Raw genomic sequence first — 17,023 nt, 5'->3', positions numbered from 1 at the left:
TGCTAAGAGCCTTGATTTCCATGAGGTCACTGTGTTTTCCTTGTTTACTTGATATTATAGACTCCATAGCCCAATGAGAGCTAGTTTGATGTGTTTCCAACCAGTTATGTTTTCATAAGTGAATAAAGAGTTAGCCATCTAGTGTTTGAAGGATTTTATCAAGAGTTGTGAGAGAGCCCTCTCTGATTAGGAAGGCTAATTCCTAATCTAAAGTATGGTCTGAAACAGTTACATGAAGCTTTGCTTGGTTGCAGCCCCTAGTACTGGTTTTGTGATAACACCAACCATCAAGAAGCAAGGCCTGTATACCCCGCTGCCTACCCCTATTCGACCTTGGGAATCCATATACATGGATTACATGTCAGCCCTTCCTTCTACTAAGCATGGAAATGACTGTGTTTTTGTGGTCGCCAACAAGTTCTCAAAGATGGCCATTATGGCATCCTGTAAGAAGAATATCACAACAGAAGCCACTGCTAAACTCTTATTTGAACGAGTGTGGGTACACTGTTGGGTCCCTATAATACTAGTGATTACCCCATTACTATTGTAGTTATACCCCTTTTTTATATTGTTGTGGCCCTATTACCCCCATGTTGTTATTTTTGTGCCCCATAGAATCCCTCTATTGTTATTTTTGTGGCTTTATATTATTATTGATTAGGTCGACTGGATTATATTGTGACTCCTTAGACTCCTATATAGAAAGGAGATTTTGTCATTTGTATCATCCAAGAATTGTTCATTTATGTAATGTAAAGGAGGTTGCCCCCTCGAAGAGGTTGAATTCTAAGGTGTTGATCTATCTTTTCTATCTTTTCTTGAGCTGGTTTCATAACATACACTTTTGGATCCCACAGTCTATCATCTTAAATCGGGATAGTAGGTTCCTCAGTACATTTTGGTCCAATCTCTGGTCAATGCTGGACACCAAAATGTTAGGCCCCTATACTACTAGTGTAACCCCTTATTGTTATTAGTATAACCCACTTATTATATTGATGTACCCATGTAGTGCCCATATTTTTACTATTGTGCCCCATAGAAGCCCACTATTGTTATTATTGTGCCCTTACATTATTATTGTTATGTCGACTATGATTATGTTATGACCCCTTAGACTCCTATATAGAAAGGAGGTCTTTTCATTTGTATCATCCAAGAATTGTTCATTTATGTAATGTAAAGGAGGTTTCCCCCTCGAAGAAGCTGAATTCTAAGGCGTTGATCTATCTTTTCTATCTTTTCTTGAGCTAGTTCCATAACATTTGGTATCAGAGCTTTGGATTCTAGGGTTTCGCTGCTCCAAACAGGTCATCGTGGAATTTTCGCTATAACTTTTTTTCTGTGATGTTTCAGAAGTTGCAAAAAAAACCTATTTGAGAAGAAATCTCACTGAACCTCGGGTCCGAATTTCAAAGCATTTTGCACTATATTTGCGGAGATATGATATGAGGAAGTTGGTATTTTTGCAAACTCTTGAATTACATTCCAAACAGGTGACTTGGGAAAAATTGTCATAACTTTCTCTCTGGGGATCGGATTGAAATTTCGTAAGAAGGTATAGAAAAAGGATGGACTTTAGTTTCTTGTATGCATTTTTTAGATCCAAAGGTTGAAACAGTGACTCGTGGCACACTGTACAAGTTCGCTCTACTGAACTAGTCTATAATCAGGTCATCTTGGGAGATTGTGCATAACTCTTTCTTGGAGAATCCAATTTGGATCAGACTGGTGGCATTGGAAAGATGACGCAGAGGGCTACTATAGGTCACAATTTCAGAACTTAAAGACCCGAAAGTATAAAGTTACAATCGTTTCAAGGTCGAGCTCCTAAAATCAAGAAAAAGCAAGATGAGGATGTTTTATGGCAAGGATCCGGTAAATTGGATACTTCAGATGGAGCAATATTTTGATCTACATGGTGTACAACTGTTACAAAAGGTATGTATTGCATCTTCATATTTAGAATCAGATCAATTTTTATGGTACAAAGGGCTTTGTTCTGATAAAAAACTTGTTACGTGGTCAATTTTCATGGAGGAAATGATAGCACATTATGAGGATACAAAGAGCAACACCTTCTTTAGAGCAACGCCACAACAATTGGAAAGAGTAAAAGGGCTTTGTGACATAGTGGAAAGCAAAATTATGGAAACCAGGAAGTGTACCACTCACAACTATAAAGATGGAAGTGTTGTTTCTCTTAGCCTTCCACAACCTACAAGGGTTACACCACAACAATTGGAAGAAAAAAGAGAAAGAGGGCCTTGTTACAATTGTGATAGAAAATGCACTAAAGGTCGTAAGTGTGCTGAGAAGAAATTATTTTACATAGAATATGAAGAGGAGGAAGGAAAGGATCAAGAAACAACAAAAGAAGAAGATATACACCAGGACCCCACCCCAGAGAAAGAAGAAATGAATCAGACCATATCTAATAAAGCATTGGAAAGAATTACCGCTCCTCAAACTCTCAAGATAGAAGGACATATCAAGAAGAAAAAGGTGCAAGAAGTGAAAGATCACATCGAGAAAGAAGAAATGAATCCAACCATATCTTGTAATTCATTGTTCAAAATTACCACTCCTCAAACTATCAAGATAGAAGGACATATAAAGACGAAAAATGTTCAAGAAGTGAAAGATCACATCGAGCATCAAGAAATGAATCTGACCATATCTTGTAAAGGATTGGAAGAAATTACCACTCCTCAAACTCTAGAGATAGAAGGACATATCAAGAAGAAAAAGGTTCAAGCAGTGAAAGATAACATCGAGCATCAACAACAAGTTCTCCAACTTTTAAAGGATAGTGCCACTTCGGTGCAAAATCAAACGAAACAACAGGTAGATCAACATCATAGTGAAAAATGTTTTGATGTAGGTGATTAGGTATTTTTACTGCTACATCTCAAGCAAGCTATTTATGAGAAGGAAATGTTGGCAATACTACATTCACCTAAAAAATGGCGACCTTACCGAATGGGAAGACTCTTCAAGGATGAGGACGTGGAAGCATTGTTTTGTGCTATTTATATTATCCAACCAGATTGGATAAATGAAGCAAGGGATGAATTGAAGAAGGACGAAGAAGTATGGCCACTTATTCAAAATTTGCAAAAGATCCCAATTCAAACAATATTGCTAGAAATTAAAGAGGAAGGAAAAATCATATTGGAACCTGGAGCAGTCACAGAAACAAGAACCCGACATATGCGAAATCGATCAATTTCAGAGTATCTCATCAAGTGGAAAAACTTACCCGCTGAATATTCCACATGGGAGGACAAGAATTTTATACAGAAGCATCAAGAACTACTCAAGCGTTGAGGACAACGCTTTTTGAAGGAGAGGGGCATGTTAGGCCCCTATACTACTAGTGTAACCCCTTATTGTTATTAGTATAACCCACTTATTATATTGATGTACCCATGTAGTGCCCATATTGTTACTATTGTGCCCCATAGAAGCCCACTATTGTTATTATTGTGCCCTTACATTATTATTGTTATGTCGGCTCTGATTATGTTATGACCCCTTAGACTCCTATATATAGAAAGGAGGTCTTTTCATTTGTATCATCCAAGAATTGTTCATTTATGTAATGTAAAGGAGGTTTCCCCCTCGAAGAGGCTGAATTCTAAGGCGTTGATCTATCTTTTCTATATTTTCTTGAGCTGGTTTCATAACACAAAATCACTAAGTCCACAACCTTCCATCCTCAAACTGATGGCCAGACATAGGTCATGAACAATATGATTGTACACATTCTGCACATGTACAACTCAAAGCATCCATGCACATGGGATGAGAGCCTCCCCTATGTTAAGCACAACTACAACTAGGCTCTCCAAAACTCGACTGGCAACAACCCTTTTTAGGTGGGCTTGGGATTCCAGCCACTATGGACCATTGATGTGGCCATGCCATTTGCATCTACTCATGCAGATTCGGCTCATGTCCAGTCCGAAACAGATAAGGCAAACAACTTCATTGAGAACATCCAACATATTCGCCAGTAGGTCCATGACATCTTGGAGAAATCAAATGCTAAGTACAAGTAGTGACATGATCAACATCGGATGCCACACAAGTTTCAGGTGGGTGACAAAGTCTGGTTGCATTTGCAAAAGGAATGCCTTACTGGAGCCTATCAAAAACTCAGACCACTCCAATATGGTCCTTACACCATTACCAAGGCTATGGGAGACAATGTATTTGAGCTTAGCATTCCCCCATTCCTTGGCCTGCACCCAGTGTTCAATGTGGATTGCCTTCGGCCATACTTCCCACCATTACTAGACACATCTGACATTGTAGAATAGCTCACATCCATAGAGTTAAATCCAGATTGCATGGAACAAGCTACAACTGATCAGATCGTGGATGCGCATATCAAGCACACTCACCAGTAGAATATCCAACTGTATTGAATTTTCAAAGCAAGCCAACTCCTTCACCAAGGCAAGTGGCTCACCAGGGACCAAGTTCAACCAAAGTTTCCTCATCTCATGGAGGAAATCAATGCAATAGGGACCATTGCTTCCTAAGGGGGGAGGAATGATCCAGGTGGATATTGGTGGCCACCTACCAAGTCCACTTGGACCCCCACCATTGCTTCTTTCATCTTTTCAGTTTCCTTAATTGTAGCACAATTTACTATTTTTAGCACTTTTTCGGGTCCTGAACTTCCGAAGCCATTTTGAGGCCCTAAACGAAGTTTTTTGGGAAACTTGAGAGCAACATGGGTCCTTGGACCTCCTTGGACCAATGTTGCTCTTCCCAAATTTGTAGTTCTCGGATAGATCTTTCTAACCTAATATTGTGTGCATCAAACGGAGATCGTATGCCAAAGTTACGACCCCGGGAAGTTGATGTACCAATTTACCCAAACGGGGCCCACAGTTTGGTGTTTCATCTTCTAGGGTTAGTTTTTTGGATGTTCATGGTTTTCTATTATTTCTCAACAATAAATAGGCCTTTGAGCCTCATTGTAACACAGTTGAGAGGCATGTAGCCGCCAAATCTCTTCTCAGAGATAAGCTACCATCACCCTAGCTAGTTTATTTCCATTTATGTTTGTAAGCATATTTCAGTGTTTTACAGTAATGAAATGAAGTATTATTTCTATTGCATCTCTATATGTGTTGTTATATATGTAATTTATTGCATTCCTATTTAAATCCGGATCATAAGAATTCCAGTCGATGTGTAGTCTGGAATTAATAGAATTTGAATAGTTGTGTGTAATTGAAATTGATTACAGAATAGGACAAATCTGTCATGTGAAATGAAGGTGGCATGCAGGATTTGTAATTTATTTCGAAGTTAATTGTGGATTTGATCTGAGCGTATTCGTTGTGGCCTTTTGTACTGTGATTTTCACCTTACCTTCCTCATCAGTCTCAGACAGTCTGAACTATGATTCTTCTTATAAGTGTTTTGTTTGATCTTTCTTGTGTCTTTGATCATGGTTCCAGTATTACTGGATATGGTTTTAATGCCAATAGATCCTTGAGGTATGTGTTAATAGATGTTCAGATTTGTCTCATGAAATGAGTCAGTTGGGATTATGAATGCAAGGAATTTCCAACAGTTTCTTGACTATCAAAATCTACCATTTCTTGATTATAAGAATCTACCATTCTTGTAGATAGGATTACAACCTCTTGGAGATTCAAATTGAGGATTTGATACGATCAATCTGGAAGCCAATTTCTGTTGAATGCGTTGGAAGGATTGATCAAAGCATTTTAATTGACTTGGCACCATGGAATTGCAGTGATTCAAAGTGGTTTTGGATCAGTCAATAGAAGGGTTGCACACATTAGAAGGGCCGCACCACAGAAAGTTCATGCCACAGAAAGGTCGTGCCACAGAAAGATCGTGCCATAGAAAGGTCACACCACAGAAAGGTCACATGGAAAGAAAGGTCACATCGTGGGATAGAAAGGTAGAGCCACAAAAAGGTCGTGGCACAGAAAGGTCACGTGGAGAGAAAGGTCACGACGTGGGATAGAAAGGTCGCACCAGAGAGAAAGGTCATGCCAGAAAATAAATGGTTGCGCCAGGTGATAAAAGGGTCGCACTAGCCTCCAGAAGCATCATGCTGGTTCATGGATGTTTTTTTATAGACTTTTAAGAGTTCATCTTCTCTTAATCATGCTTAGGTATTCCATTTAGTGCAAACTTTGAAACCAATCCTTCCTTGTTTATGTATATTGATATGAGGAAAGTTATTTAAGAGAATGAGGGATAGGAAGGGTTGAAGTCTCTTTCTTAAGACTTGTAGTGTAGTCTTATTGTCTTAAGGCTACTTATTTTCGAACATAGGCCTGGTACATCATCATTTTGGTATCAGAGAAAGAAGAGTCTTGTGTATGGATATTTTGTGGTTGTGTCATTTGAAAAGGCTAGAGCAGGAAGAAGGTTTCAGAGAATCAAAGGTGCAGCAGAAGCAAAGCAGAAAAGAAGAGGAATCAGATTTGGAATCTAATTGAGGTAAATATTGTTCTGTTATTGAATTTGGAAGACTGATGATTTCATTATTTAAGCTTGAAGAAACAATGAAGAGAGATAGAAATATAATTTGAGAGAAAATAAATCAAATTTTCCTTAAAGACAGATTGAGAAGATTGTTCTGAGGTATAAAGAGCATTGATGACTGCAACAGTAAAAGTAGAATCAACAGAAGAGGAAACTATAGTAGCAACATATGCAACAGAGATTGGACAGTGAGGTATGGTCTTCTTATTAATTATTGATGAATTACTGATTACAAGTAATAGTATGAGGATGTTTTAATGATTGTAGCCAGAACAATAAAGTTTTGATGATGATGATGATGAACCTATCCAACTAGAGGTTGGAAGAAAGGAGAGAGGTGACTGAGTGCAAAAGAGCAGAGAAGCTCTAGAAGGTTCAAGAGAGTGGACCAATAGAGAGAGTACCCAATAATAGATCAAGCTTAGAGAGGAAGCTTGATAGGGTATTTAGTAGCAACAGAGAATTGCAGATCACCAAGATGAGCATGGATGAGCTCATGAGAAAAATGATCATGGAGGATCATAGAAAAGGTTCAAATCAATGCCATAAAGGTAATATGAGTAATGAAGAGCGTGAGATAATTATTTAAGTGATGAGAGCACAATTGGATATGCTACAGGAATGGCTATAAGAGAAAGATAATGAAGACCAAAGATATGGATGGTGAATGAGAAAATGGGTCAAATGGAACCTGTTGCAAACTAAATGTAATGCTAAGATGATAAACAATTTTAGAGAAATTGAACAAAGACATATTGCTTTGTTGGAGAAGGAGAGACTCAAAGGAATTGAGTCACAGCCAAGAAGATTTGCTGAAACCCAGAAATTCCATTGTGAAAGATTGGTGCTTGAAGCATCAAACGAGGCCGAAAGTTCTTGTATTTTAAAACTGATAGCTTATTTATGTATGCAGGTACAATACCAAATGATGAGTTTTTTGCTAAGGAGAAGAAAACTATGATAGCTAATGACCATAGCAAAGATACAGAATGAAATTATGGTCAAGAAGAAGTGCTTTGTGAACTTGAAGGAAATTGGGATGATTTTTTTTCATTCCATGAAGTTGAGTTTTCATCTCAATTAAAGAAGGAAACAAAGGTAAAGGATGATCACATATGTGAACTAGATTAAAGAAGAATATTTGGAGAGAATGGCAAAGATGTTGGAAGAGATTTAATGTCCGAAACATCAAATGAGGCCAGAGAGCCTTATATTTTAAAATTTGATAATTTGTATAAATATTCTGTAACAAGTGTATGGAAACCATCTATAACTGATATGAGGACAGAGGGAGAAGAAGAAGAACAAAATCTGAATTTCATTCTAAGCACATATGAAGTAAAGAATTCAGATGCTATGCTTGAGAGGTATGATGCTGAAATAGATTTGTTGGAAAGATTGTTGGAAGAATCTGAGTCAAATAAAGAACCTCATATTGCAGGACCACAGAGTAGTGGTATAAATGAAGATAATTTGCAGAAAATTATGAGCTGTAAAAACATTAAAATTGTTTTAAATCAGCAGGGAAGAAGACATTTTAATGTCTTAAATTTTTATGAAATGAAGTATGATGAAGAGGAAAATAAGAATTTTAAAATTCTTATAAGTAATTTTCAACAAAATGATTATTATTTAAATGTTGAAATTGAGAAATTAAAGAATCTGATGATGAAAGTACCCATCAAAAGGTACATGAATGTGAAGGAGATAAATAGTAGCAGAAAGAAAATGATGATATCATGTATAATTTTCACCAATACAAATGAAATCTCTAATAGTTTTTCATACAGACCTACCATCCTCCTTTAGGAATATTATTCCTTTACTTATTTCTTTTTGTTATTGTAAGGCCTTATATGACTTTTTACTTGTAATTTCTATATATATAAAACTTATTTTCTAAGTTCTAAAGGCTTTCAAGTGAGAGTAATGTAAATTCTACAATAGTGCGCATATATATATATATATATATATATATATATATATATATATATATATCGTTTCTTTCTACATTTTACCTTTATACCAATATGTAGCCAAATAAATTTTGATTGCTTGTATTTGTACATATGAACACAACTTAAATCATAAATGAGACAATACTTTCTCTCAAATACACATATATACTTTTCTAAATAATTTTTTTTCTTGCATTCACTAAATGTATAAAACATCAAGTAATTTTCCTTCATACTAACTACTACAAAACTTTCTTTTTATAGAAAAATTTAAAGCATACATAGATGCATATAAAATGAAACCTGTCAGTAAGTAACATAACATCATATTGTTTTCAAATCATTAAGAAAATAATCCATATGGTAAAATTTTAAGGTACCAACTTGATATTTTAAGTTTATAATTAATACAAAAGCTCACTGACTCCACCAACCATTGACACTTTGTCCTCCAAAGCATCGCCCCGAGCTTTGGTCTTGAAAGTACTTTTTCTATTTTTGTCTTTTCTCTTGCTCTTCCATAGTTTTTCACTTCGTACTTTTCACTCAGCAAGAAGATAAAAGTAATAACCCTTACCACCCATTTGGTAGTTGGTAACTACCTCCACCTCACTAAACAGGTGGAAGGTAGTTACTAGCTCATTTATCGAGCTCTACTTCCCACTTCCAAATACAACATTTTGTCTTTTAGGGAATTTCAGGATCACTCATATCCATTATCATAATTAATCAAACCTTTTAGTTAGATGTATCTTATGTACTAATTTCCATAATTTTTTTTATTAAGATCATAACAAATACAAGATTTATATTCAACCTTTATTGATTTATAACACTGATAAATTATTTCAAAATAATTCTTTTAAAATTAAGACACAATTACACTTAACCATATTTACAAATTTACAGCAAACTTCAAGTTAGGAGATATGATCCGGATCTTGGGAGGAGGCCCCCAAGATCTAAAAGATTGAAATGGATCTTGGGGTAGAGAGACCCCCAAGATCTGAAAACTTGCATTGCCAGAAGAAAAATAGGAGAATGCCCAATAAACAAAACCACAAAGAAACTTTTTTATTAAAACCGATAATAACTGTAAAGGCTACATTGTGGCGGACAATCTATCCTTTTACAAAATGTGACTTGTTACTTATAGTATTTTTCAGTTACAATACCACGGGTCAATTCCATGGGTGAATGAATACCATGGGTGGATTTTACAATACCACGGGCAGATGCCATTTACAATACCATGGGTAAATTCCATGAGTGAATGAATACCATGGGTGGATTTTACAATACCACGGGCGGATGCCATTTACAATACCATGGGTAAATTCCATGGGTCGATGAATAATATGGGTGGATGAGTACCATGGGTTGATGCCATTTTCCATTCGGATCATTCCTCCCTCCTTAAGAAGCAATGGTCCCCATTGCGTAAAGTTCCCTCCTGCAAAGCCTTTGTTGAATATGAAGATCCACTGAAGATAAGGGTTTTACGTGGTTAACCCAAAACCCTGATAAATGAAGATCCGAGGATAGAGATACCCTATAATGCTTGTGACCAACTATGATTCTGACAGTGTGTGGCCTAGCAAATGGACTTCGATGAACTGTGGGTTTGTGGATGACCCATAACCATGAAGAACGAAGATCCGAGGATAGAGATACCCTGTAATGCTTGTGACCAACTGTGATACTAACAGTGTACGGCCTAGCAAATGGACTTCGATGAAGTGTGGGTTTGTGGATGACCCATAACCGTGATGTTGGTTGCTAATGAAGTAGCAGGTGCCTACATAGCCTGGGGTGGGAAGGCACATCTCCAAATAACCGAAGCCGATTGCTGCTATGTTGAAACTGATGAATGTGAAGTAGGTGCCTACTAAAGTGGGGTGGGAGGGCACGTCTCCAATGGAAACCCACTCTGAATGCTGCTCCAAAATTAAAATGGACATAACTCGGCCAATATAACTCAGAATATTTATTATAACCTATTTTTGGAAGCAGAAGGACCATTTTGCATCTTCCCATGTGATGGAAATCCTTATCTGGGCACTCTGAGATCTCAGATTTGTGCTGCAACAGTTCCGCCGTCACAAAAATTCTAATAAAATAGCTGATTTTAAATCAGCGATATCTCCCACATCCGGACTCCGATTTGAGCCATTTTTTTTTTAAATTGGGTGATTTTTCGAGAGGAATCCAGATCTGGTATTTGATTTTGTAAATTTTGTACCAAATGTTTCAGATCTGATCTGCAAAGTCGCCGCCAAAAAAAAAAAATCCTGTAAAAAAATGAAAAAAGAAAAATTCTTCCTGCTTGACCCAAGAAAGTGCTCTGTGGAGGTTGTAGCACATGCCTGAAGTTTGTTGAATATTGCTGCAAAATTTGAAACTGAAACATGCATCAAACCCTCGTTCCCATGGAATCATAACCTGCTCCGATACCACTGATCCGGATCTTGGGAGGAGGCCCCCAAGATCTAAAAGATTGAAATGGATCTTGGGGTAGAGAGATCCCCAAGATCTGAAAACTTGCATTGCCAGAAGAAAAATAGGAGAATGCCCAATAAACAAAACCACAAAGAAACTTTTTTATTAAAACCGATAATAACTGTAAAGGCTACATTGTGGCGGACAATCTATCCTTTTACAAAATGTGACTTGTTACTTATAGTATTTTTTAGTTACAATACCACAGGTCAATTCCATGGGTGAATGAATACCATGGGTGGATTTTACAATACCACGGGCAGATGCCATTTACAATACCATGGGTAAATTCCATGGGTGAATGAATACCATGGGTGGATTTTACAATACCACGGGCGGATGCCATTTACAATACCATGGGTAAATTCCATGGGTCGATGAATAATATGGGTGGATGAGTACCATGGGTTGATGCCATTTTCCATTTGGTATCAGAGTAGGTTATGATTCCATGGGAATGAGGGTTTCATGCATATTTCAGTCTCAATTCTTTTGCAGGAAAATTTTTTTGGGCGGCGACTTTGCAGATCAGATCTGAAATATTTGGTACAAAATTTACAAAAACAAATACCAGATCTGGATTCCTCTCGAAAAATCACCCAATTTCAAAAAAAAAATGGGTCGAATCGGAGTTCGGATGTGGGAGATATCGCTGATTTAAAATCAGCTATTTTATCAGAATTTTTATGACGGCGGAACTGTTGCAGCACGAATCTGAGATCTCAGAGTGTCCAGATAAGGATTTCCAACTCATGGGAAGATGCAAAATGATCATTCTTCTTCTAAAAACAGGTTATAATGAACATTATGAGTTATATTGGCCGAGTTATGTCCATTTTAATTTTGAAGCAGCATTCGGAGTGGGTTCCCATTGGAGACGTGCCCTCCCACCCCACTTTAGTAGGCACCTGCTTCACATTCATCAGTTTTAGCATAGCAGCATTCGACTTGGGTTATTTGGAGATGTGTCCTCCCACCCCAGGCTATGTAGGCACTTGCTACTTCATCAACAACCAACATCACAGTTATGGGTCAACCGCACAAAATCCTTGTCATCAAAGTCCATTTGCTAGGCCGCACACTGTTAGCATCACAGTTGGTCATAAGCATTACAGGGTATCTCTATCCTCGGATCTTTGTTCATCAAGATTTTGGGTTAACCACATAAAACCCTTATCTTCAGTGGCTCTTCATATTCAACAAAGGCTTTGCAGGAGGGAACTTTACGCAATGGGGACCATTGCTTCTTAAGGAGGGAGGAATGATCCGAATCGAAAATGGCATCAACCCATGGTACTCATCCACCCATATTATTCATTGACCCATGGAATTTACCCATGGTATTGTAAATGGCATCCACCCGTGGTATTGTAAAATCCACCCATGGTATTCATTCACCCATGGAATTGACCCATGGTATTGTAACTGAAAAATACTATAAGTAACAAGTCACATTTTGTAAAATGACAGATTGTCCGCCACAATGTAGCCTTTACAGTTCAGAGGCATGTAGCCACACATCTCTTCTCAGAGATAAGCTACCATTGCCCTAACTGGTTTATTTCCACTTGGGTTTTAATAAAAAGTTTCTTTGTGGTTTTGTTTATTGGGCATTCTCCTTATTTTCTTTTAGCAATTCAAGTTTTCAGATCTTGGGGTCTTTTCCCCCAAGATCCATTGCAAGTTTTCAGATCTTGGGGGTCTCTCCTCCCAAGATCCATTTCAATTTTTCAGATCTTGGGGGTCTCTCCTCCCAAGATCCATTTCAATCTTTTAGATCTTGGGGGCCTCCTCCCAAGATCCAGATCAGTGGTATCGGAGCAGGTTATGATTCCATGGGAACGAGGGTTTGATGCATGTTTCAGTTTCAAATTTTGTAGCAATATTCAACAAACTTCAGGCATGTGCTACAACCTCCACAGAGCACTTTCTTGGGTCAAGCAGGAAGAATTTTTCTTTTTTTATTTTTTTGCAGGATTTTTTTTTGGGCGGCGACTTTGCAGATCAGATCTGAAACATTTGGTAAAAAATTTACAAAATCAAATACCAGATCTGGATTCCTCTCGAAAAATCACCCAATTTCAAAAAAACAATGGGTCAAATCGGAGTCCGGATGTGGGAGATATCGCTGATTTAAAATCAACTATTTTATCAGAATTTTTGTGACGGCGGAACTGTTGCAGCACAAATCTTAGATCTCAGAGTGTCCAGATAGGGATTTCCAACTCATGGGAAGATGCAAAATGATCCTTCTGCTTCTAAAAACAAGTTATAATAAATATTTTGAGTTATATTGGCCGAGTTATGTCCATTTTAACTTTGGAGCAGCATTCAGAGTGGGTTTCCATTGGAGACGTGCGCTCCCACCCCACTTTAGTAGGCACCTGCTTCACATTCATCAGTTTCAACATAGCAGCATTCGACTTGGGTTATTTGGACTCGTGCCCTCCCACCCTAGGCTATGTAGGCACCTACTACTTCATCAGCGACCAACATCATGGTTATGGGTCAACCGCATAAAATCCTTGTCATCGAAGTCCATTTGCTAGGCCGCACACTGTCAGAATCACAGTTGGTCACAAGCATTACAGGGTATCTCTATCCTCGGATCTTCGTTTATCAGGGTTTTGGGTTAACCACATCAAACCCTTATCTTCAGTGGCTCTTCATATTCAACAAAGGCTTCACAGGAGGTAACTTTACGCAATGGATACCATTGCTTCTTAAGGAGGGAGGAATGATCCAAATGGAAAATGGCATCAACCCATGGTACTCATCCACCCATATTATTCATTGACCCATGGAATTTACCCATGGTATTGTAAATGGCATCTGCCCATGGTATTGTAAAATCCACCCATGGTATTCATTCACCCATGGAATTTACCCATGGTATTGTAAATGGCATTTGCCCGTGGTATTGTAAAATCCACCCATGGTATTCATTCACCCATGGAATTGACCCGTGGTATTGTAACTGAAAAAAACTATAAGTAACAAGTCACATTTTGTAAAAGGACAGATTGTCCGCCACAATGTAGCCTTTACAGTTCAGAGGCATGTAGCCACACATCTCTTCTCAGAGATAAGCTACCATTGCCCTAGCTAGTTTATTTCCACTTGGGTTTTAATAAAAAGTCTCTTTGTGGTTTTTGTTTATTAGGCATTCTCCTATTTTTCTTCTGGCAATTTCAATTTTTCAGATCTTGGGGGTCTCTCCTCCCAAGATCCATTTCAATCTTTTAGATCTTGGGGGCCTCCTCCCAAGATCCGGATCAAGATATCAAAAGTTATTTGACAGTTGGAGAGAATAAAATAACTTAGGTTAAGTTGGCTCTATCTCTCAATACAAATATCTTGAAATGAATAAGCAAGCCACCAATCCATGTTAGTATACAAATCAACATGACCAACCAAAATCATGCTACTTGGAATTTCATGACATATGACATGTCATATTCCACATTAGCAATGATGTTCAACAAATCTTAATATTTTCAACCACAACACATCAATAGAGAATTATAGAAATAAAGGAAAGAGGTTCCCAAGAAAAATAATATCCAATGTCTGAGCATTCGGGAAACTAAAATAATGGTAATATAGGTTTCTTTCATATGTGGGCACATGGAATTGACATCTGGTGTATAGATTATTTCTATTGAAACTACTAAAACTTGAGCCAAATCTGAATGACCATTATCCCAATGTATCTGACTTTGAAATATGGATTCTGGATGATTCATATTGTGATTACTTATGTTTTATCTAGATATAACTAACCCTTATCTAAATGTATTCACCATCTAAAACAATTGATCCAACAAGTTTTCAATCAAGTTTGTGTACAATATAAAAGCTTTTCCCTCGTGGATTGAAGCACTCTACAAATATAAACTAGAAATTAAACTGGATTAAATCAATAAGGTGAGACCATTGAAATAAATATTATAAAATCCATAAAGACTTGTCATTTGCGATAAAAAAAAATGAAAATATAATCTTTACAAACAAGTTTAAAATCAATGCTAAATGAGTAAAATCATTAAAATATATAAAAAAAAGAAAATTTAGAAGGGTGTCCATTATTTTATGAATATTTCATATAATAATGGGGGTGGTATAGGCTACAACAAAATTCATACTCAATTTTTAAAGACTAATAATGATCACTATCCCCATCAAGAGACCAATGGTATGTTGGAGAACTAATGTAAATAGATTAGGGTTTGATTCCCCTTACTTTATAATTACTTGTGAGTTATGTTGGATTCTTTTACTTCTTTATTATCTTTTCTTTCATTAAGAAATTACAATATTATGTGTTTATGAAGATCACAGGACAATAGACACAAGATGTAGGCACTATTTCAAGGCAAAACCCCCACCAACGGGAAACCCGGTAAAAAATTCTCTTCCTTTCAATGGTATTCTTTGAGACTCTTCACCCTAGACAAATACCAAACCTTCCCTCCACACCAAGTCATCCTCCCAAATCCTCGACCTATTTCCAGCAACACTTCCTTCCCAACAAATTTGACTATGCTATAGCTTTTAACATCACACAACAACAAAACTTGGAAGACTTCAATCCCCCAAACTAGGGCACAAAACAGAGAGAGAGAGAGAGAGGCCCAAAAATTTTGATCTTCTTCTTCTCCTTAGACTTGACCCAACTTGCACTTCTGTTTTCTTCCTTAGACCCACTTCACACTTCTCCAACTTCCTTAGGGATATTAAACTAGCTTGAGATGAGATTCTCCAAATGAATTTGAATTCCTTTTATTTATAGGATCCAAGCGAGGTCAAATTTCTGTCCTTAGGCTGAATTGATCTCTTTTAGGCCGACTTGGTGTGGAGGTTACATAAATTATATTTGATTCAATAGTAAACATTTTTACATGATTCAAAAGCCCAAGAAGGGTCTCTTTGAATGTACAATGACTCCATAAACTCAATATTAATCCTAGGAGTCCAAAATAGGGACTTTGACTAATATAATGATGACTCAAGCATGAAACCCATGCTTTAATAAGTCATTGATACAATAATAAAAATTATTTTCTTTATTATTTTGATAAGTACATTTTATGATGACTCAAATACATTAATGAATACCGAACCTAATTACATTTTCCAACACTCCCTCTTAACTAGGGAGGTATTCATAATATACAAATATAATGGAAGATCTCAAACTATAAGAAAAATGAATAACTTTAGGCATCACAATTCCATGGACTAGATTCCTGACCAGGGAAATCTATCCATGGTCTCTCATCAATTTAGGCACGATAATGCCAATGACTAGATTCCTAGGCAGGGCAATCTATCCAAGTGGGAATAAGGTGGACTCAAGATTTCAGTCTCTCTAGGTACCATCAAGCTTTCTTGTTAACCAGCAACCCAGGGACCTAGGTGTGTATCCATGGTCAGAGCTCTACGGCCCACGCTACCTTCTCTACTTTGGGACCTAGACATCAACACAAAGTGTCAAGCAAATGTCCTCCCAAGAAATTCTTCACTCGCAAAGCCTCAACAAATCTCTTCCAATTTCTTATCGTCAATACAATCAACAATATCTACTAAACCAACTAGGCTCCTTAGATATTTAAATTTTTTATTAGGAAGAGCCTTTATGAGTATGTAGGTTACATGTTCATCTATCGAGACATACTCCAACTTCATGATCCCATCCTACACAAGGCTCCTAATAAAGTGGAAGATACTATTGATATGCTTCATTCTAGCATGAAACATGGGATCTCCAGACATCTTGATACAACTTTGATTATCACAATTAATCAAAGTAGGACCTAGAGACTTTTCAAACAAATCTATCATAAGATTCCTTAACCAAAAAACCTCCTTTCCTAATTCACATGTAGCCACATATTCTACCTTGACACTACTTAAAGAAATGAGATCTTGCATCCTACTCATCCATGAGATCGTAGCAGCTCCCATATTAAAGCATCCTTTGGTAGTGCTCCTTCCATAAGTCTCACTGCCATGCC

Source organism: Pinus tabuliformis, chromosome 1_2 (genome assembly GCF_031772625.1).
Source record: "Pinus tabuliformis cultivar Carrire ecotype Pingquan chromosome 1_2, CPIR1, whole genome shotgun sequence".
Classification (NCBI taxonomy): domain Eukaryota; kingdom Viridiplantae; phylum Streptophyta; class Pinopsida; order Pinales; family Pinaceae; genus Pinus; species Pinus tabuliformis.
Note: the sequence above shows the minus strand (reverse complement) of the source record.